Source organism: Neovison vison, chromosome 6, assembly GCF_020171115.1.
Source record: "Neovison vison isolate M4711 chromosome 6, ASM_NN_V1, whole genome shotgun sequence".
Lineage (NCBI taxonomy): Eukaryota > Metazoa > Chordata > Mammalia > Carnivora > Mustelidae > Neogale > Neogale vison.
The window spans coordinates 134654588-134674283 of NC_058096.1; positions in this window are offsets into that span (position 1 = coordinate 134654588).

Sequence of the window (19696 nt, forward strand, 5' to 3'; positions counted from 1 at the left end):
GCGGGTTTACAGGGTCATAATCATTTCGCTCCATGAGGGTTTATTACAACGTGCTGTGAGGACTAGCTCAGTAAAGCATTAGCAGCATCCCACAGACCCGACTCTGAGTTTCCAAAGAAAGCTGTGCTTTCCCAGACGGGTTGCCCCGGAAAAAGAGGATTTCGCTCTAGGCGGGATTTATACATGGAGCTGTGGAGACTAGCTCAGGCAAGCATTTGCAGCATCCAAGAGAAGAGACTCTGAGTTTCCATGAAAGCTGGGCTTTCACAGTGGGGATGCCCCGGGAAAGATGATTTCGCTCTATGCGGGTTCTATACAAGGAGCTGTGGAGACTAGCTCAGGCAAGCAGCAGCAGCAGCATCCCAGAGACCCGACTCTGAGTTCACAAAGAATGCTGTGTTTTGCCAGAAGGAAAGCCTGGGCAAAGAGGCTTTTGCTTTATGTGGGTTTCTCCCACCGTTGTACAAATACTAGGATAAGGCAAGCAGCACCAGCAGCCCACAGAACCGACTCTGATTCCGAGAGACTGCTGTGTTTTCCCAGAGGTTTTCACCATGGCGCGAACCGCACATGGCTGCTCCTTCCTCAGCAAGGCTGTGGGCGTTCGCTCTGTCGCGTCAGGAAAGAATAGCTGCGGGAGAGCTGGTGCCTTCTGGGCCTTGTTTCCTGGGCTTCATGTGCGCGCCCTGGGTTCACCCTGCCATGCTGAACTAAGCAGACATAGCCTCGACCCTTCAGCAGAGTGCGTGGCCTAGGATGGCACTCTGCTCCAATGCCATCTCCGGGCGTGGTCAAGGCCTGCCCTTTTGCTCTGGCGTTCAGTTGGACAGGGCACTAGGCCAGTGCCTTCCCCAGCGAGAGGTGACATGACATGTTCACAGCACACCATACACGCCCTGTGATGGGGAGTAATAGGTAACTGTCCTGCTTCACCGAGTCACACCCTGCCTCCGCCAATGCTGCCACATCCTGGAGCAAGATGTCATCTGACTGCCCGTTCCTCCAGGAGCTGTTTCTGCGAGTACAGGGCCGGGCCCCTGCTGGTATGCCCACTTCTGCCATATGGGCTGGTGGCCAAGGAGCTGCTCTCCCCTTCGGTCCAGAGGCACAGGACAGGCCTGCCTTCCGCCCAGACACTTTCCTCAGAGTGGAGCAGGCGCGTCTGCCCTAGTCGTCCGCTCTTGTCTCCTTAGCAGCCAGGATTCATTCTCTCCGCACAGGGAGAGGGGCACACTTGTCTTGCCACAGGCCCGCTGTTCCTGCTTGGGCAGGCTCTACTGCTACACGACCGTGTCCCGACAGCAAGGCCAATGGCTCCTTCTCTTCATTCCCGAGCAGTGTGCTGCACTTTCCCATGACATGTCCTCGGGAGCGCAGTGACAGACGTGTCCCTTTCCTTAAGCCGCTTTCCACAGGCGCAAGCACGTTTCTCCCTCAGAGAGAGGGGATGCCCGGTCAAAGATCATTTCGCTCCATGAGGGTATATTACAACGTGCAGTGGAGAATAGCTCAGGCAAGCAGCAGCAGCATCCCACAGACCTGGCTTGAGTTCCCAAAGAATGCTGTGCTTTCCCAGAGGGGATGCCCCAGAAAAAGAGGATTTCGCTCTATGCGGGTTTTCATACAACGTACTGTGGAGACTAGCACAGCCAAGCTGTAGGAGCATCCCACAGACCTGACTCTGAGTTTCCAAGGAAAGCTGTGCTTTCCCAGAGGAGATGCCCCGGAAAAGGGGATTTCGCACTATGCGGGTTTTATACAAGGAGCTGTGGAGAGTAGCACAGGCAAGCATTAGCAGCATCCCACAGACCCGACCCTGAGACTCCAAGGAAAGCTGTGCTTTCCCAGAGGGGATGCCCTGAAAAGAGGATTTCGCTCTATGCGGGTTTTATACAAGGAGCTGTGGAGACTAGCTCAGGCAAGCAGCAGCAGCATCCCACAGACCCGACTCTGAGTTCCCAAAGAATGCAGTGCTTTCCCAGATCGGATACCTGGGCATCGAGGTTTTCATTCTATGCGGATTTCTCCCCCCATGCTCCGAAAGCTAGCCTAAAAGACAAGCAGCACCAGCAGCCCACAGAACCGACTCTGATTGCCCAGCGACTGCTGTGCTTTCACAGAGGTTTTCAGCATGGCGCGAACCGCACTTCGCTGCTGCTTCCTCAGCAAGGCTGTGGGCGTTTGCTCTGTCGCGTCAGGGAAGAATAGCTGCTGAGAGCTGGTGCCTCTTGGGCCTTGCTTTCCCGGGCTTCATGTTCGTGCCCTGGGTTCACCCTGCCAAGACGAACGAAGCAGACACAGCCTCGACCCTGCGGCAGCGTGCATGGCCTAGGATGGCACTCTGTTCCATGCCATCTCCGGGCGTGGGCAAGGCCTGCCTTTTAGCTCTGGCATTCAGGTGGAAAGGGCACTAGGCCAGTGCCTTTACGAGCCGAGAGGAGACGTGACAGGATCACAGCACACCGCCCACGCCCTGCGATGGGTAGTCATGGATAACTGTCCTCCTTCTCCGGGACACCCCCTGCCTCCGCCAATGCTGCCACATCCTGGAGCAAGATGACATCTGACTGCCCGTTCCACCAGGAGCTGTTTCTGCGAGTTCAGGGCCGGGAGCCTGCTGGTATGCCCACGTCTGCCCTATGGACAGGTGGCCAAGGAGCTGCTCTCCTCTTGGGCCCAGAGACACAGGACAGGCCTGCCTTCTGCCCAGACTCTTTCCTCAGAGTGGAGCAGGCGGGTTTGCCCTAGTCGTCCGCTCGTGTCTCCTTAGCAGCCAGGCTTCATTCTCTCCGCACAGGGAGAGGCAGAAACTTGTCCTGCCACAAGCCCACTGTTCCTGCCAGGGCAGGCTCTCCTGCTTCAAGACAGTTTCCAGACAACAAGGCCAATGGCCCCTTCTCTTCATCCCAGAGAGTTTGCTGCACTTTCCCATGATATGCTCCTCGAGAGCCCAGTGACAGACGTGTCCCTTTCCTTAAGCCTCTTTGGACAGGTGCAAGCACGATTCTCCCTCAGACAGCGGGTTTACAGGGTCATAATCATTTCGCTCCATGAGGGTTTATTACAACGTGCTGTGAGGACTAGCTCAGTAAAGCATTAGCAGCATCCCACAGACCCGACTCTGAGTTTCCAAAGAAAGCTGTGCTTTCCCAGACGGGTTGCCCCGGAAAAAGAGGATTTCGCTCTATGCGGGATTTATACATGGAGCTGTGGAGACTAGCTCAGGCAAGCATTTGCAGCATCCAAGAGAAGAGACTCTGAGTTTCCATGAAAGCTGGGCTTTCACAGTGGGGATGCCCCGGGAAAGATGATTTCGCTCTATGCGGGTTCTATACAAGGAGCTGTGGAGACTAGCTCAGGCAAGCAGCAGCAGCAGCATCCCACAGACCCGACTCTGAGTTCACAAAGAATGCTGTGTTTTGCCAGAAGGAAAGCCTGGGCAAAGAGGCTTTTGCTTTATGTGGGTTTCTCCCACCGTTCTACAAATACTAGGATAAGGCAAGCAGCACCAGCAGCCCACAGAACCGACTCTGATTCCGAGAGACTGCTGTGTTTTCCCAGAGGTTTTCACCATGGCGCGAACCGCACATGGCTGCTCCTTCCTCAGCAAGGCTGTGGGCGTTCGCTCTGTCGCGTCAGGAAAGAATAGCTGCGGGAGAGCTGGTGCCTTCTGGGCCTTGTTTCCTGGGCTTCATGTGCGCGCCCTGGGTTCACCCTGCCATGCTGAACTAAGCAGACATAGCCTCGACCCTTCAGCAGAGTGCGTGGCCTAGGATGGCACTCTGCTCCAATGCCATCTCCGGGCATGGTCAAGGCCTGCCCTTTTGCTCTGGCGTTCAGTTGGACAGGGCACTAGGCCAGTGCCTTCCCCAGCGAGAGGTGACATGACATGTTCACAGCACACCATACACGCCCTGTGATGGGGAGTAATAGGTAACTGTCCTGCTTCACCGAGTCACACCCTGCCTCCGCCAATGCTGCCACATCCTGGAGCAAGATGTCATCTGACTGCCCGTTCCTCCAGGAGCTGTTTCTGCGAGTACAGGGCCGGGCCCCTGCTGGTATGCCCACTTCTGCCATATGGGCTGGTGGCCAAGGAGCTGCTGTCCCCTTCGGTCCAGAGGCACAGGACAGGCCTGCCTTCCGGCCAGACACTTTCCTCAGAGTGGAGCAGGCGCGTCTGCCCTAGTCGTCCGCTCTTGTCTCCTTAGCAGCCAGGATTCATTCTCTCCGCACAGGGAGAGGGGCACACTTGTCTTGCCACAGGCCCGCTGTTCCTGCTTGGGCAGGCTCTACTGCTACACGACCGTGTCCCGACAGCAAGGCCAATGGCTCCTTCTCTTCATTCCCGAGCAGTGTGCTGCACTTTCCCATGACATGTCCTCGGGAGCGCAGTGACAGACGTGTCCCTTTCCTTAAGCCGCTTTCCACAGGCGCAAGCACGTTTCTCCCTCAGAGAGAGGGGATGCCCGGTCAAAGATCATTTCGCTCCATGAGGGTATATTACAACGTGCAGTGGAGAATAGCTCAGGCAAGCAGCAGCAGCATCCCACAGACCTGGCTTGAGTTCCCAAAGAATGCTGTGCTTTCCCAGAGGGGATGCCCCAGAAAAAGAGGATTTCGCTCTATGCGGGTTTTCATACAACGTACTGTGGAGACTAGCACAGCCAAGCTGTAGGAGCATCCCACAGACCTGACTCTGAGTTTCCAAGGAAAGCTGTGCTTTCCCAGAGGAGATGCCCCGGAAAAGGGGATTTCGCACTATGCGGGTTTTATACAAGGAGCTGTGGAGAGTAGCACAGGCAAGCATTAGCAGCATCCCACAGACCCGACCCTGAGACTCCAAGGAAAGCTGTGCTTTCCCAGAGGGGATGCCCTGAAAAGAGGATTTCGCTCTATGCGGGTTTTATACAAGGAGCTGTGGAGACTAGCTCAGGCAAGCAGCAGCAGCATCCCACAGACCCGACTCTGAGTTCCCAAAGAATGCAGTGCTTTCCCAGATCGGATACCTGGGCATCGAGGTTTTCATTCTATGCGGATTTCTCCCCCCATGCTCCGAAAGCTAGCCTAAAAGACAAGCAGCACCAGCAGCCCACAGAACCGACTCTGATTGCCCAGCGACTGCTGTGCTTTCACAGAGGTTTTCAGCATGGCGCGAACCGCACTTCGCTGCTGCTTCCTCAGCAAGGCTGTGGGCGTTTGCTCTGTCGCGTCAGGGAAGAATAGCTGCTGAGAGCTGGTGCCTCTTGGGCCTTGCTTTCCCGGGCTTCATGTTCGTGCCCTGGGTTCACCCTGCCAAGACGAACGAAGCAGACACAGCCTCGACCCTGCGGCAGCGTGCATGGCCTAGGATGGCACTCTGTTCCATGCCATCTCCGGGCGTGGGCAAGGCCTGCCTTTTAGCTCTGGCATTCAGGTGGACAGGGCACTAGGCCAGTGCCTTTACGAGCCGAGAGGAGACGTGACAGGATCACAGCACACCGCCCACGCCCTGCGATGGGTAGTCATGGATAACTGTCCTCCTTCTCCGGGACACCCCCTGCCTCCGCCAATGCTGCCACATCCTGGAGCAAGATGACATCTGACTGCCCGTTCCACCAGGAGCTGTTTCTGCGAGTTCAGGGCCGGGAGCCTGCTGGTATGCCCACGTCTGCCCTATGGACAGGTGGCCAAGGAGCTGCTCTCCTCTTGGGCCCAGAGACACAGGACAGGCCTGCCTTCTGCCCAGACTCTTTCCTCAGAGTGGAGCAGGCGGGTTTGCCCTAGTCGTCCGCTCGTGTCTCCTTAGCAGCCAGGCTTCATTCTCTCCGCACAGGGAGAGGCAGAAACTTGTCCTGCCACAAGCCCACTGTTCCTGCCAGGGCAGGCTCTCCTGCTTCAAGACAGTTTCCAGACAACAAGGCCAATGGCCCCTTCTCTTCATCCCAGAGAGTTTGCTGCACTTTCCCATGATATGCTCCTCGAGAGCCCAGTGACAGACGTGTCCCTTTCCTTAAGCCTCTTTGGACAGGTGCAAGCACGATTCTCCCTCAGACAGCGGGTTTACAGGGTCATAATCATTTCGCTCCATGAGGGTTTATTACAACGTGCTGTGAGGACTAGCTCAGTAAAGCATTAGCAGCATCCCACAGACCCGACTCTGAGTTTCCAAAGAAAGCTGTGCTTTCCCAGACGGGTTGCCCCGGAAAAAGAGGATTTCGCTCTAGGCGGGATTTATACATGGAGCTGTGGAGACTAGCTCAGGCAAGCATTTGCAGCATCCAAGAGAAGAGACTCTGAGTTTCCATGAAAGCTGGGCTTTCACAGTGGGGATGCCCCGGGAAAGATGATTTCGCTCTATGCGGGTTCTATACAAGGAGCTGTGGAGACTAGCTCAGGCAAGCAGCAGCAGCAGCATCCCACAGACCCGACTCTGAGTTCACAAAGAATGCTGTGTTTTGCCAGAAGGAAAGCCTGGGCAAAGAGGCTTTTGCTTTATGTGGGTTTCTCCCACCGTTCTACAAATACTAGGATAAGGCAAGCAGCACCAGCAGCCCACAGAACCGACTCTGATTCCGAGAGACTGCTGTGTTTTCCCAGAGGTTTTCACCATGGCGCGAACCGCACATGGCTGCTCCTTCCTCAGCAAGGCTGTGGGCGTTCGCTCTGTCGCGTCAGGAAAGAATAGCTGCGGGAGAGCTGGTGCCTTCTGGGCCTTGTTTCCTGGGCTTCATGTGCGCGCCCTGGGTTCACCCTGCCATGCTGAACTAAGCAGACATAGCCTCGACCCTTCAGCAGAGTGCGTGGCCTAGGATGGCACTCCGCTCCAATGCCATCTCCGGGCGTGTTCAAGGCCTGCCCTTTTGCTCTGGCGTTCAGTTGGACAGGGCACTAGGACAGTGCCTTCCCCAGCGAGAGGTGACATGACATGTTCACAGCACACCATACACGCCCTGTGATGGGGAGTAATAGGTAACTGTCCTGCTTCACCGAGTCACACCCTGCCTCCGCCAATGCTGCCACATCCTGGAGCAAGATGTCATCCGACTGCCCGTTCCTCCAGGAGCTGTTTCTGCGAGTACAGGGCCGGGCCCCTGCTGGTATGCCCACTTCTGCCATATGGGCTGGTGGCCAAGGAGCTGCTGTCCCCTTCGGTCCAGAGGCACAGGACAGGCCTGCCTTCTGGCCAGACACTTTCCTCAGAGTGGAGCAGGCGCGTCTGCCCTAGTCGTCCGCTCTTGTCTCCTTAGCAGCCAGGATTCATTCTCTCCGCACAGGGAGAGGGGCACCCTTGTCTTGCCACAGGCCCGCTGTTCCTGCTTGGGCAGGCTCTACTGCTACACGACCGTGTCCCGACAGCAAGGCCAATGGCTCCTTCTCTTCATTCCCGAGCAGTGTGCTGCACTTTCCCATGACATGTCCTCGGGAGCGCAGTGACAGACGTGTCCCTTTCCTTAAGCCCCTTTCCACAGGCGCAAGCACGTTTCTCCCTCAGAGAGAGGGGATGCCCGGTCAAAGATCATTTCGCTCCATGAGGGTATATTACAACGTGCAGTGGAGAATAGCTCAGGCAAGCAGCAGCAGCATCCCACAGACCTGGCTTGAGTTCCCAAAGAATGCTGTGCTTTCCCAGAGGGGATGCCCCAGAAAAAGAGGATTTCGCTCTATGCGGGTTTTCATACAACGTACTGTGGAGACTAGCACAGCCAAGCTGTAGGAGCATCCCACAGACCTGACTCTGAGTTTCCAAAAAAAGCTGTGCTTTCCCAGAGGAGATGCCCCGGAAAAGGGGATTTCGCACTATGCGGGTTTTATACAAGGAGCTGTGGAGAGTAGCACAGGCAAGCATTAGCAGCATCCCACAGACCCGACCCTGAGACTCCAAGGAAAGCTGTGCTTTCCCAGAGGGGATGCCCTGAAAAGAGGATTTCGCTCTATGCGGGTTTTATACAAGGAGCTGTGGAGACTAGCTCAGGCAAGCAGCAGCAGCATCCCACAGACCCGACTCTGAGTTCCCAAAGAATGCAGTGCTTTCCCAGATCGGATACCTGGGCATCGAGGTTTTCATTCTATGCGGATTTCTCCCCCCATGCTCCGAAAGCTAGCCTAAAAGACAAGCAGCACCAGCAGCCCACAGAACCGACTCTGATTGCCCAGCGACTGCTGTGCTTTCACAGAGGTTTTCAGCATGGCGCGAACCGCACTTCGCTGCTGCTTCCTCAGCAAGGCTGTGGGCGTTTGCTCTGTCGCGTCAGGGAAGAATAGCTGCTGAGAGCTGGTGCCTCTTGGGCCTTGCTTTCCCGGGCTTCATGTTCGTGCCCTGGGTTCACCCTGCCAAGACGAACGAAGCAGACACAGCCTCGACCCTGCGGCAGCGTGCATGGCCTAGGATGGCACTCTGTTCCATGCCATCTCCGGGCGTGGGCAAGGCCTGCCTTTTAGTCTGGCATTCAGGTGGACAGGGCACTAGGCCAGTGCCTTTACGAGCCGAGAGGAGACGTGACAGGATCACAGCACACCGCCCACGCCCTGCGATGGGTAGTCATGGATAACTGTCCTCCTTCTCCGGGACACCCCCTGCCTCCGCCAATGCTGCCACATCCTGGAGCAAGATGACATCTGACTGCCCGTTCCACCAGGAGCTGTTTCTGCGAGTTCAGGGCCGGGAGCCTGCTGGTATGCCCACGTCTGCCCTATGGACAGGTGGCCAAGGAGCTGCTCTCCTCTTGGGCCCAGAGACACAGGACAGGCCTGCCTTCTGCCCAGACTCTTTCCTCAGAGTGGAGCAGGCGGGTTTGCCCTAGTCGTCCGCTCGTGTCTCCTTAGCAGCCAGGCTTCATTCTCTCCGCACAGGGAGAGGCAGAAACTTGTCCTGCCACAAGCCCACTGTTCCTGCCAGGGCAGGCTCTCCTGCTTCAAGACAGTTTCCAGACAACAAGGCCAATGGCCCCTTCTCTTCATCCCAGAGAGTTTGCTGCACTTTCCCATGATATGCTCCTCGAGAGCCCAGTGACAGACGTGTCCCTTTCCTTAAGCCTCTTTGGACAGGTGCAAGCACGATTCTCCCTCAGACAGCGGGTTTACAGGGTCATAATCATTTCGCTCCATGAGGGTTTATTACAACGTGCTGTGAACACTAGCTCAGTAAAGCATTAGCAGCATCCCACAGACCCGACTCTGAGTTTCCAAAGAAAGCTGTGCTTTCCCAGACGGGTTGCCCCGGAAAAAGAGGATTTCGCTCTAGGCGGGATTTATACATGGAGCTGTGGAGACTAGCTCAGGCAAGCATTTGCAGCATCCAAGAGAAGAGACTCTGAGTTTCCATGAAAGCTGGGCTTTCACAGTGGGGATGCCCCGGGAAAGATGATTTCGCTCTATGCGGGTTCTATACAAGGAGCTGTGGAGACTAGCTCAGGCAAGCAGCAGCAGCAGCATCCCACAGACCCGACTCTGAGTTCACAAAGAATGCTGTGTTTTGCCAGAAGGAAAGCCTGGGCAAAGAGGCTTTTGCTTTATGTGGGTTTCTCCCACCGTTCTACAAATACTAGGATAAGGCAAGCAGCACCAGCAGCCCACAGAACCGACTCTGATTCCGAGAGACTGCTGTGTTTTCCCAGAGGTTTTCACCATGGCGCGAACCGCACATGGCTGCTCCTTCCTCAGCAAGGCTGTGGGCGTTCGCTCTGTCGCGTCAGGAAAGAATAGCTGCGGGAGAGCTGGTGCCTTCTGGGCCTTGTTTCCTGGGCTTCATGTGCGCGCCCTGGGTTCACCCTGCCATGCTGAACTAAGCAGACATAGCCTCGACCCTTCAGCAGAGTGCGTGGCCTAGGATGGCACTCTGCTCCAATGCCATCTCCGGGCATGGTCAAGGCCTGCCCTTTTGCTCTGGCGTTCAGTTGGACAGGGCACTAGGCCAGTGCCTTCCCCAGCGAGAGGTGACATGACATGTTCACAGCACACCATACACGCCCTGTGATGGGGAGTAATAGGTAACTGTCCTGCTTCACCGAGTCACACCCTGCCTCCGCCAATGCTGCCACATCCTGGAGCAAGATGTCATCTGACTGCCCGTTCCTCCAGGAGCTGTTTCTGCGAGTACAGGGCCGGGCCCCTGCTGGTATGCCCACTTCTGCCATATGGGCTGGTGGCCAAGGAGCTGCTGTCCCCTTCGGTCCAGAGGCACAGGACAGGCCTGCCTTCTGCCCAGACACTTTCCTCAGAGTGGAGCAGGCGCGTCTGCCCTAGTCGTCCGCTCTTGTCTCCTTAGCAGCCAGGATTCATTCTCTCCGCACAGGGAGAGGGGCACACTTGTCTTGCCACAGGCCCGCTGTTCCTGCTTGGGCAGGCTCTACTGCTACACGACCGTGTCCCGACAGCAAGGCCAATGGCTCCTTCTCTTCATTCCCGAGCAGTGTGCTGCACTTTCCCATGACATGTCCTCGGGAGCGCAGTGACAGACGTGTCCCTTTCCTTAAGCCCCTTTCCACAGGCGCAAGCACGTTTCTCCCTCAGAGAGAGGGGATGCCCGGTCAAAGATCATTTCGCTCCATGAGGGTATATTACAACGTGCAGTGGAGAATAGCTCAGGCAAGCAGCAGCAGCATCCCACAGACCTGGCTTGAGTTCCCAAAGAATGCTGTGCTTTCCCAGAGGGGATGCCCCAGAAAAAGAGGATTTCGCTCTATGCGGGTTTTCATACAACGTACTGTGGAGACTAGCACAGCCAAGCTGTAGGAGCATCCCACAGACCTGACTCTGAGTTTCCAAAAAAAGCTGTGCTTTCCCAGAGGAGATGCCCCGGAAAAGGGGATTTCGCACTATGCGGGTTTTATACAAGGAGCTGTGGAGAGTAGCACAGGCAAGCATTAGCAGCATCCCACAGACCCGACCCTGAGACTCCAAGGAAAGCTGTGCTTTCCCAGAGGGGATGCCCTGAAAAGAGGATTTCGCTCTATGCGGGTTTTATACAAGGAGCTGTGGAGACTAGCTCAGGCAAGCAGCAGCAGCATCCCACAGACCCGACTCTGAGTTCCCAAAGAATGCAGTGCTTTCCCAGATCGGATACCTGGGCATCGAGGTTTTCATTCTATGCGGATTTCTCCCCCCATGCTCCGAAAGCTAGCCTAAAAGACAAGCAGCACCAGCAGCCCACAGAACCGACTCTGATTGCCCAGCGACTGCTGTGCTTTCACAGAGGTTTTCAGCATGGCGCGAACCGCACTTCGCTGCTGCTTCCTCAGCAAGGCTGTGGGCGTTTGCTCTGTCGCGTCAGGGAAGAATAGCTGCTGAGAGCTGGTGCCTCTTGGGCCTTGCTTTCCCGGGCTTCATGTTCGTGCCCTGGGTTCACCCTGCCAAGACGAACGAAGCAGACACAGCCTCGACCCTGCGGCAGCGTGCATGGCCTAGGATGGCACTCTGTTCCATGCCATCTCCGGGCGTGGGCAAGGCCTGCCTTTTAGTCTGGCATTCAGGTGGACAGGGCACTAGGCCAGTGCCTTTACGAGCCGAGAGGAGACGTGACAGGATCACAGCACACCGCCCACGCCCTGCGATGGGTAGTCATGGATAACTGTCCTCCTTCTCCGGGACACCCCCTGCCTCCGCCAATGCTGCCACATCCTGGAGCAAGATGACATCTGACTGCCCGTTCCACCAGGAGCTGTTTCTGCGAGTTCAGGGCCGGGAGCCTGCTGGTATGCCCACGTCTGCCCTATGGACAGGTGGCCAAGGAGCTGCTCTCCTCTTGGGCCCAGAGACACAGGACAGGCCTGCCTTCTGCCCAGACTCTTTCCTCAGAGTGGAGCAGGCGGGTTTGCCCTAGTCGTCCGCTCGTGTCTCCTTAGCAGCCAGGCTTCATTCTCTCCGCACAGGGAGAGGCAGAAACTTGTCCTGCCACAAGCCCACTGTTCCTGCCAGGGCAGGCTCTCCTGCTTCAAGACAGTTTCCAGACAACAAGGCCAATGGCCCCTTCTCTTCATCCCAGAGAGTTTGCTGCACTTTCCCATGATATGCTCCTCGAGAGCCCAGTGACAGACGTGTCCCTTTCCTTAAGCCTCTTTGGACAGGTGCAAGCACGATTCTCCCTCAGACAGCGGGTTTACAGGGTCATAATCATTTCGCTCCATGAGGGTTTATTACAACGTGCTGTGAGGACTAGCTCAGTAAAGCATTAGCAGCATCCCACAGACCCGACTCTGAGTTTCCAAAGAAAGCTGTGCTTTCCCAGACGGGTTGCCCCGGAAAAAGAGGATTTCGCTCTATGCGGGATTTATACATGGAGCTGTGGAGACTAGCTCAGGCAAGCATTTGCAGCATCCAAGAGAAGAGACTCTGAGTTTCCATGAAAGCTGGGCTTTCACAGTGGGGATGCCCCGGGAAAGATGATTTCGCTCTATGCGGGTTCTATACAAGGAGCTGTGGAGACTAGCTCAGGCAAGCAGCAGCAGCAGCATCCCACAGACCCGACTCTGAGTTCACAAAGAATGCTGTGTTTTGCCAGAAGGAAAGCCTGGGCAAAGAGGCTTTTGCTTTATGTGGGTTTCTCCCACCGTTCTACAAATACTAGGATAAGGCAAGCAGCACCAGCAGCCCACAGAACCGACTCTGATTCCGAGAGACTGCTGTGTTTTCCCAGAGGTTTTCACCATGGCGCGAACCGCACATGGCTGCTCCTTCCTCAGCAAGGCTGTGGGCGTTCGCTCTGTCGCGTCAGGAAAGAATAGCTGCGGGAGAGCTGGTGCCTTCTGGGCCTTGTTTCCTGGGCTTCATGTGCGCGCCCTGGGTTCACCCTGCCATGCTGAACTAAGCAGACATAGCCTCGACCCTTCAGCAGAGTGCGTGGCCTAGGATGGCACTCTGCTCCAATGCCATCTCCGGGCATGGTCAAGGCCTGCCCTTTTGCTCTGGCGTTCAGTTGGACAGGGCACTAGGCCAGTGCCTTCCCCAGCGAGAGGTGACATGACATGTTCACAGCACACCATACACGCCCTGTGATGGGGAGTAATAGGTAACTGTCCTGCTTCACCGAGTCACACCCTGCCTCCGCCAATGCTGCCACATCCTGGAGCAAGATGTCATCTGACTGCCCGTTCCTCCAGGAGCTGTTTCTGCGAGTACAGGGCCGGGCCCCTGCTGGTATGCCCACTTCTGCCATATGGGCTGGTGGCCAAGGAGCTGCTGTCCCCTTCGGTCCAGAGGCACAGGACAGGCCTGCCTTCCGCCCAGACACTTTCCTCAGAGTGGAGCAGGCGCGTCTGCCCTAGTCGTCCGCTCTTGTCTCCTTAGCAGCCAGGATTCATTCTCTCCGCACAGGGAGAGGGGCACACTTGTCTTGCCACAGGCCCGCTGTTCCTGCTTGGGCAGGCTCTACTGCTACACGACCGTGTCCCGACAGCAAGGCCAATGGCTCCTTCTCTTCATTCCCGAGCAGTGTGCTGCACTTTCCCATGACATGTCCTCGGGAGCGCAGTGACAGACGTGTCCCTTTCCTTAAGCCGCTTTCCACAGGCGCAAGCACGTTTCTCCCTCAGAGAGAGGGGATGCCCGGTCAAAGATCATTTCGCTCCATGAGGGTATATTACAACGTGCAGTGGAGAATAGCTCAGGCAAGCAGCAGCAGCATCCCACAGACCTGGCTTGAGTTCCCAAAGAATGCTGTGCTTTCCCAGAGGGGATGCCCCAGAAAAAGAGGATTTCGCTCTATGCGGGTTTTCATACAACGTACTGTGGAGACTAGCACAGCCAAGCTGTAGGAGCATCCCACAGACATGACTCTGAGTTTCCAAGGAAAGCTGTGCTTTCCCAGAGGAGATGCCCCGGAAAAGGGGATTTCGCACTATGCGGGTTTTATACAAGGAGCTGTGGAGAGTAGCACAGGCAAGCATTAGCAGCATCCCACAGACCCGACCCTGAGACTCCAAGGAAAGCTGTGCTTTCCCAGAGGGGATGCCCTGAAAAGAGGATTTCGCTCTATGCGGGTTTTATACAAGGAGCTGTGGAGACTAGCTCAGGCAAGCAGCAGCAGCATCCCACAGACCCGACTCTGAGTTCCCAAAGAATGCAGTGCTTTCCCAGATCGGATACCTGGGCATCGAGGTTTTCATTCTATGCGGATTTCTCCCCCCATGCTCCGAAAGCTAGCCTAAAAGACAAGCAGCACCAGCAGCCCACAGAACCGACTCTGATTGCCCAGCGACTGCTGTGCTTTCACAGAGGTTTTCAGCATGGCGCGAACCGCACTTCGCTGCTGCTTCCTCAGCAAGGCTGTGGGCGTTTGCTCTGTCGCGTCAGGGAAGAATAGCTGCTGAGAGCTGGTGCCTCTTGGGCCTTGCTTTCCCGGGCTTCATGTTCGTGCCCTGGGTTCACCCTGCCAAGACGAACGAAGCAGACACAGCCTCGACCCTGCGGCAGCGTGCATGGCCTAGGATGGCACTCTGTTCCATGCCATCTCCGGGCGTGGGCAAGGCCTGCCTTTTAGCTCTGGCATTCAGGTGGACAGGGCACTAGGCCAGTGCCTTTACGAGCCGAGAGGAGACGTGACAGGATCACAGCACACCGCCCACGCCCTGCGATGGGTAGTCATGGATAACTGTCCTCCTTCTCCGGGACACCCCCTGCCTCCGCCAATGCTGCCACATCCTGGAGCAAGATGACATCTGACTGCCCGTTCCACCAGGAGCTGTTTCTGCGAGTTCAGGGCCGGGAGCCTGCTGGTATGCCCACGTCTGCCCTATGGACAGGTGGCCAAGGAGCTGCTCTCCTCTTGGGCCCAGAGACACAGGACAGGCCTGCCTTCTGCCCAGACTCTTTCCTCAGAGTGGAGCAGGCGGGTTTGCCCTAGTCGTCCGCTCGTGTCTCCTTAGCAGCCAGGCTTCATTCTCTCCGCACAGGGAGAGGCAGAAACTTGTCCTGCCACAAGCCCACTGTTCCTGCCAGGGCAGGCTCTCCTGCTTCAAGACAGTTTCCAGACAACAAGGCCAATGGCCCCTTCTCTTCATCCCAGAGAGTTTGCTGCACTTTCCCATGATATGCTCCTCGAGAGCCCAGTGACAGACGTGTCCCTTTCCTTAAGCCTCTTTGGACAGGTGCAAGCACGATTCTCCCTCAGACAGCGGGTTTACAGGGTCATAATCATTTCGCTCCATGAGGGTTTATTACAACGTGCTGTGAGGACTAGCTCAGTAAAGCATTAGCAGCATCCCACAGACCCGACTCTGAGTTTCCAAAGAAAGCTGTGCTTTCCCAGACGGGTTGCCCCGGAAAAAGAGGATTTCGCTCTAGGCGGGATTTATACATGGAGCTGTGGAGACTAGCTCAGGCAAGCATTTGCAGCATCCAAGAGAAGAGACTCTGAGTTTCCATGAAAGCTGGGCTTTCACAGTGGGGATGCCCCGGGAAAGATGATTTCGCTCTATGCGGGTTCTATACAAGGAGCTGTGGAGACTAGCTCAGGCAAGCAGCAGCAGCAGCATCCCACAGACCCGACTCTGAGTTCACAAAGAATGCTGTGTTTTGCCAGAAGGAAAGCCTGGGCAAAGAGGCTTTTGCTTTATGTGGGTTTCTCCCACCGTTCTACAAATACTAGGATAAGGCAAGCAGCACCAGCAGCCCACAGAACCGACTCTGATTCCGAGAGACTGCTGTGTTTTCCCAGAGGTTTTCACCATGGCGCGAACCGCACATGGCTGCTCCTTCCTCAGCAAGGCTGTGGGCGTTCGCTCTGTCGCGTCAGGAAAGAATAGCTGCGGGAGAGCTGGTGCCTTCTGGGCCTTGTTTCCTGGGCTTCATGTGCGCGCCCTGGGTTCACCCTGCCATGCTGAACTAAGCAGACATAGCCTCGACCCTTCAGCAGAGTGCGTGGCCTAGGATGGCACTCCGCTCCAATGCCATCTCCGGGCGTGTTCAAGGCCTGCCCTTTTGCTCTGGCGTTCAGTTGGACAGGGCACTAGGACAGTGCCTTCCCCAGCGAGAGGTGACATGACATGTTCACAGCACACCATACACGCCCTGTGATGGGGAGTAATAGGTAACTGTCCTGCTTCACCGAGTCACACCCTGCCTCCGCCAATGCTGCCACATCCTGGAGCAAGATGTCATCCGACTGCCCGTTCCTCCAGGAGCTGTTTCTGCGAGTACAGGGCCGGGCCCCTGCTGGTATGCCCACTTCTGCCATATGGGCTGGTGGCCAAGGAGCTGCTGTCCCCTTCGGTCCAGAGGCACAGGACAGGCCTGCCTTCTGGCCAGACACTTTCCTCAGAGTGGAGCAGGCGCGTCTGCCCTAGTCGTCCGCTCTTGTCTCCTTAGCAGCCAGGATTCATTCTCTCCGCACAGGGAGAGGGGCACCCTTGTCTTGCCACAGGCCCGCTGTTCCTGCTTGGGCAGGCTCTACTGCTACACGACCGTGTCCCGACAGCAAGGCCAATGGCTCCTTCTCTTCATTCCCGAGCAGTGTGCTGCACTTTCCCATGACATGTCCTCGGGAGCGCAGTGACAGACGTGTCCCTTTCCTTAAGCCCCTTTCCACAGGCGCAAGCACGTTTCTCCCTCAGAGAGAGGGGATGCCCGGTCAAAGATCATTTCGCTCCATGAGGGTATATTACAACGTGCAGTGGAGAATAGCTCAGGCAAGCAGCAGCAGCATCCCACAGACCTGGCTTGAGTTCCCAAAGAATGCTGTGCTTTCCCAGAGGGGATGCCCCAGAAAAAGAGGATTTCGCTCTATGCGGGTTTTCATACAACGTACTGTGGAGACTAGCACAGCCAAGCTGTAGGAGCATCCCACAGACCTGACTCTGAGTTTCCAAAAAAAGCTGTGCTTTCCCAGAGGAGATGCCCCGGAAAAGGGGATTTCGCACTATGCGGGTTTTATACAAGGAGCTGTGGAGAGTAGCACAGGCAAGCATTAGCAGCATCCCACAGACCCGACCCTGAGACTCCAAGGAAAGCTGTGCTTTCCCAGAGGGGATGCCCTGAAAAGAGGATTTCGCTCTATGCGGGTTTTATACAAGGAGCTGTGGAGACTAGCTCAGGCAAGCAGCAGCAGCATCCCACAGACCCGACTCTGAGTTCCCAAAGAATGCAGTGCTTTCCCAGATCGGATACCTGGGCATCGAGGTTTTCATTCTATGCGGATTTCTCCCCCCATGCTCCGAAAGCTAGCCTAAAAGACAAGCAGCACCAGCAGCCCACAGAACCGACTCTGATTGCCCAGCGACTGCTGTGCTTTCACAGAGGTTTTCAGCATGGCGCGAACCGCACTTCGCTGCTGCTTCCTCAGCAAGGCTGTGGGCGTTTGCTCTGTCGCGTCAGGGAAGAATAGCTGCTGAGAGCTGGTGCCTCTTGGGCCTTGCTTTCCCGGGCTTCATGTTCGTGCCCTGGGTTCACCCTGCCAAGACGAACGAAGCAGACACAGCCTCGACCCTGCGGCAGCGTGCATGGCCTAGGATGGCACTCTGTTCCATGCCATCTCCGGGCGTGGGCAAGGCCTGCCTTTTAGTCTGGCATTCAGGTGGACAGGGCACTAGGCCAGTGCCTTTACGAGCCGAGAGGAGACGTGACAGGATCACAGCACACCGCCCACGCCCTGCGATGGGTAGTCATGGATAACTGTCCTCCTTCTCCGGGACACCCCCTGCCTCCGCCAATGCTGCCACATCCTGGAGCAAGATGACATCTGACTGCCCGTTCCACCAGGAGCTGTTTCTGCGAGTTCAGGGCCGGGAGCCTGCTGGTATGCCCACGTCTGCCCTATGGACAGGTGGCCAAGGAGCTGCTCTCCTCTTGGGCCCAGAGACACAGGACAGGCCTGCCTTCTGCCCAGACTCTTTCCTCAGAGTGGAGCAGGCGGGTTTGCCCTAGTCGTCCGCTCGTGTCTCCTTAGCAGCCAGGCTTCATTCTCTCCGCACAGGGAGAGGCAGAAACTTGTCCTGCCACAAGCCCACTGTTCCTGCCAGGGCAGGCTCTCCTGCTTCAAGACAGTTTCCAGACAACAAGGCCAATGGCCCCTTCTCTTCATCCCAGAGAGTTTGCTGCACTTTCCCATGATATGCTCCTCGAGAGCCCAGTGACAGACGTGTCCCTTTCCTTAAGCCTCTTTGGACAGGTGCAAGCACGATTCTCCCTCAGACAGCGGGTTTACAGGGTCATAATCATTTCGCTCCATGAGGGTTTATTACAACGTGCTGTGAACACTAGCTCAGTAAAGCATTAGCAGCATCCCACAGACCCGACTCTGAGTTTCCAAAGAAAGCTGTGCTTTCCCAGACGGGTTGCCCCGGAAAAAGAGGATTTCGCTCTAGGCGGGATTTATACATGGAGCTGTGGAGACTAGCTCAGGCAAGCATTTGCAGCATCCAAGAGAAGAGACTCTGAGTTTCCATGAAAGCTGGGCTTTCACAGTGGGGATGCCCCGGGAAAGATGATTTCGCTCTATGCGGGTTCTATACAAGGAGCTGTGGAGACTAGCTCAGGCAAGCAGCAGCAGCAGCATCCCACAGACCCGACTCTGAGTTCACAAAGAATGCTGTGTTTTGCCAGAAGGAAAGCCTGGGCAAAGAGGCTTTTGCTTTATGTGGGTTTCTCCCACCGTTCTACAAATACTAGGATAAGGCAAGCAGCACCAGCAGCCCACAGAACCGACTCTGATTCCGAGAGACTGCTGTGTTTTCCCAGAGGTTTTCACCATGGCGCGAACCGCACATGGCTGCTCCTTCCTCAGCAAGGCTGTGGGCGTTCGCTCTGTCGCGTCAGGAAAGAATAGCTGCGGGAGAGCTGGTGCCTTCTGGGCCTTGTTTCCTGGGCTTCATGTGCGCGCCCTGGGTTCACCCTGCCATGCTGAACTAAGCAGACATAGCCTCGACCCTTCAGCAGAGTGCGTGGCCTAGGATGGCACTCTGCTCCAATGCCATCTCCGGGCATGGTCAAGGCCTGCCCTTTTGCTCTGGCGTTCAGTTGGACAGGGCACTAGGCCAGTGCCTTCCCCAGCGAGAGGTGACATGACATGTTCACAGCACACCATACACGCCCTGTGATGGGGAGTAATAGGTAACTGTCCTGCTTCACCGAGTCACACCCTGCCTCCGCCAATGCTGCCACATCCTGGAGCAAGATGTCATCTGACTGCCCGTTCCTCCAGGAGCTGTTTCTGCGAGTACAGGGCCGGGCCCCTGCTGGTATGCCCACTTCTGCCATATGGGCTGGTGGCCAAGGAGCTGCTGTCCCCTTCGGTCCAGAGGCACAGGACAGGCCTGCCTTCTGCCCAGACACTTTCCTCAGAGTGGAGCAGGCGCGTCTGCCCTAGTCGTCCGCTCTTGTCTCCTTAGCAGCCAGGATTCATTCTCTCCGCACAGGGAGAGGGGCACACTTGTCTTGCCACAGGCCCGCTGTTCCTGCTTGGGCAGGCTCTACTGCTACACGACCGTGTCCCGACAGCAAGGCCAATGGCTCCTTCTCTTCATTCCCGAGCAGTGTGCTGCACTTTCCCATGACATGTCCTCGGGAGCGCAGTGACAGACGTGTCCCTTTCCTTAAGCCCCTTTCCACAGGCGCAAGCACGTTTCTCCCTCAGAGAGAGGGGATGCCCGGTCAAAGATCATTTCGCTCCATGAGGGTATATTACAACGTGCAGTGGAGAATAGCTCAGGCAAGCAGCAGCAGCATCCCACAGACCTGGCTTGAGTTCCCAAAGAATGCTGTGCTTTCCCAGAGGGGATGCCCCAGA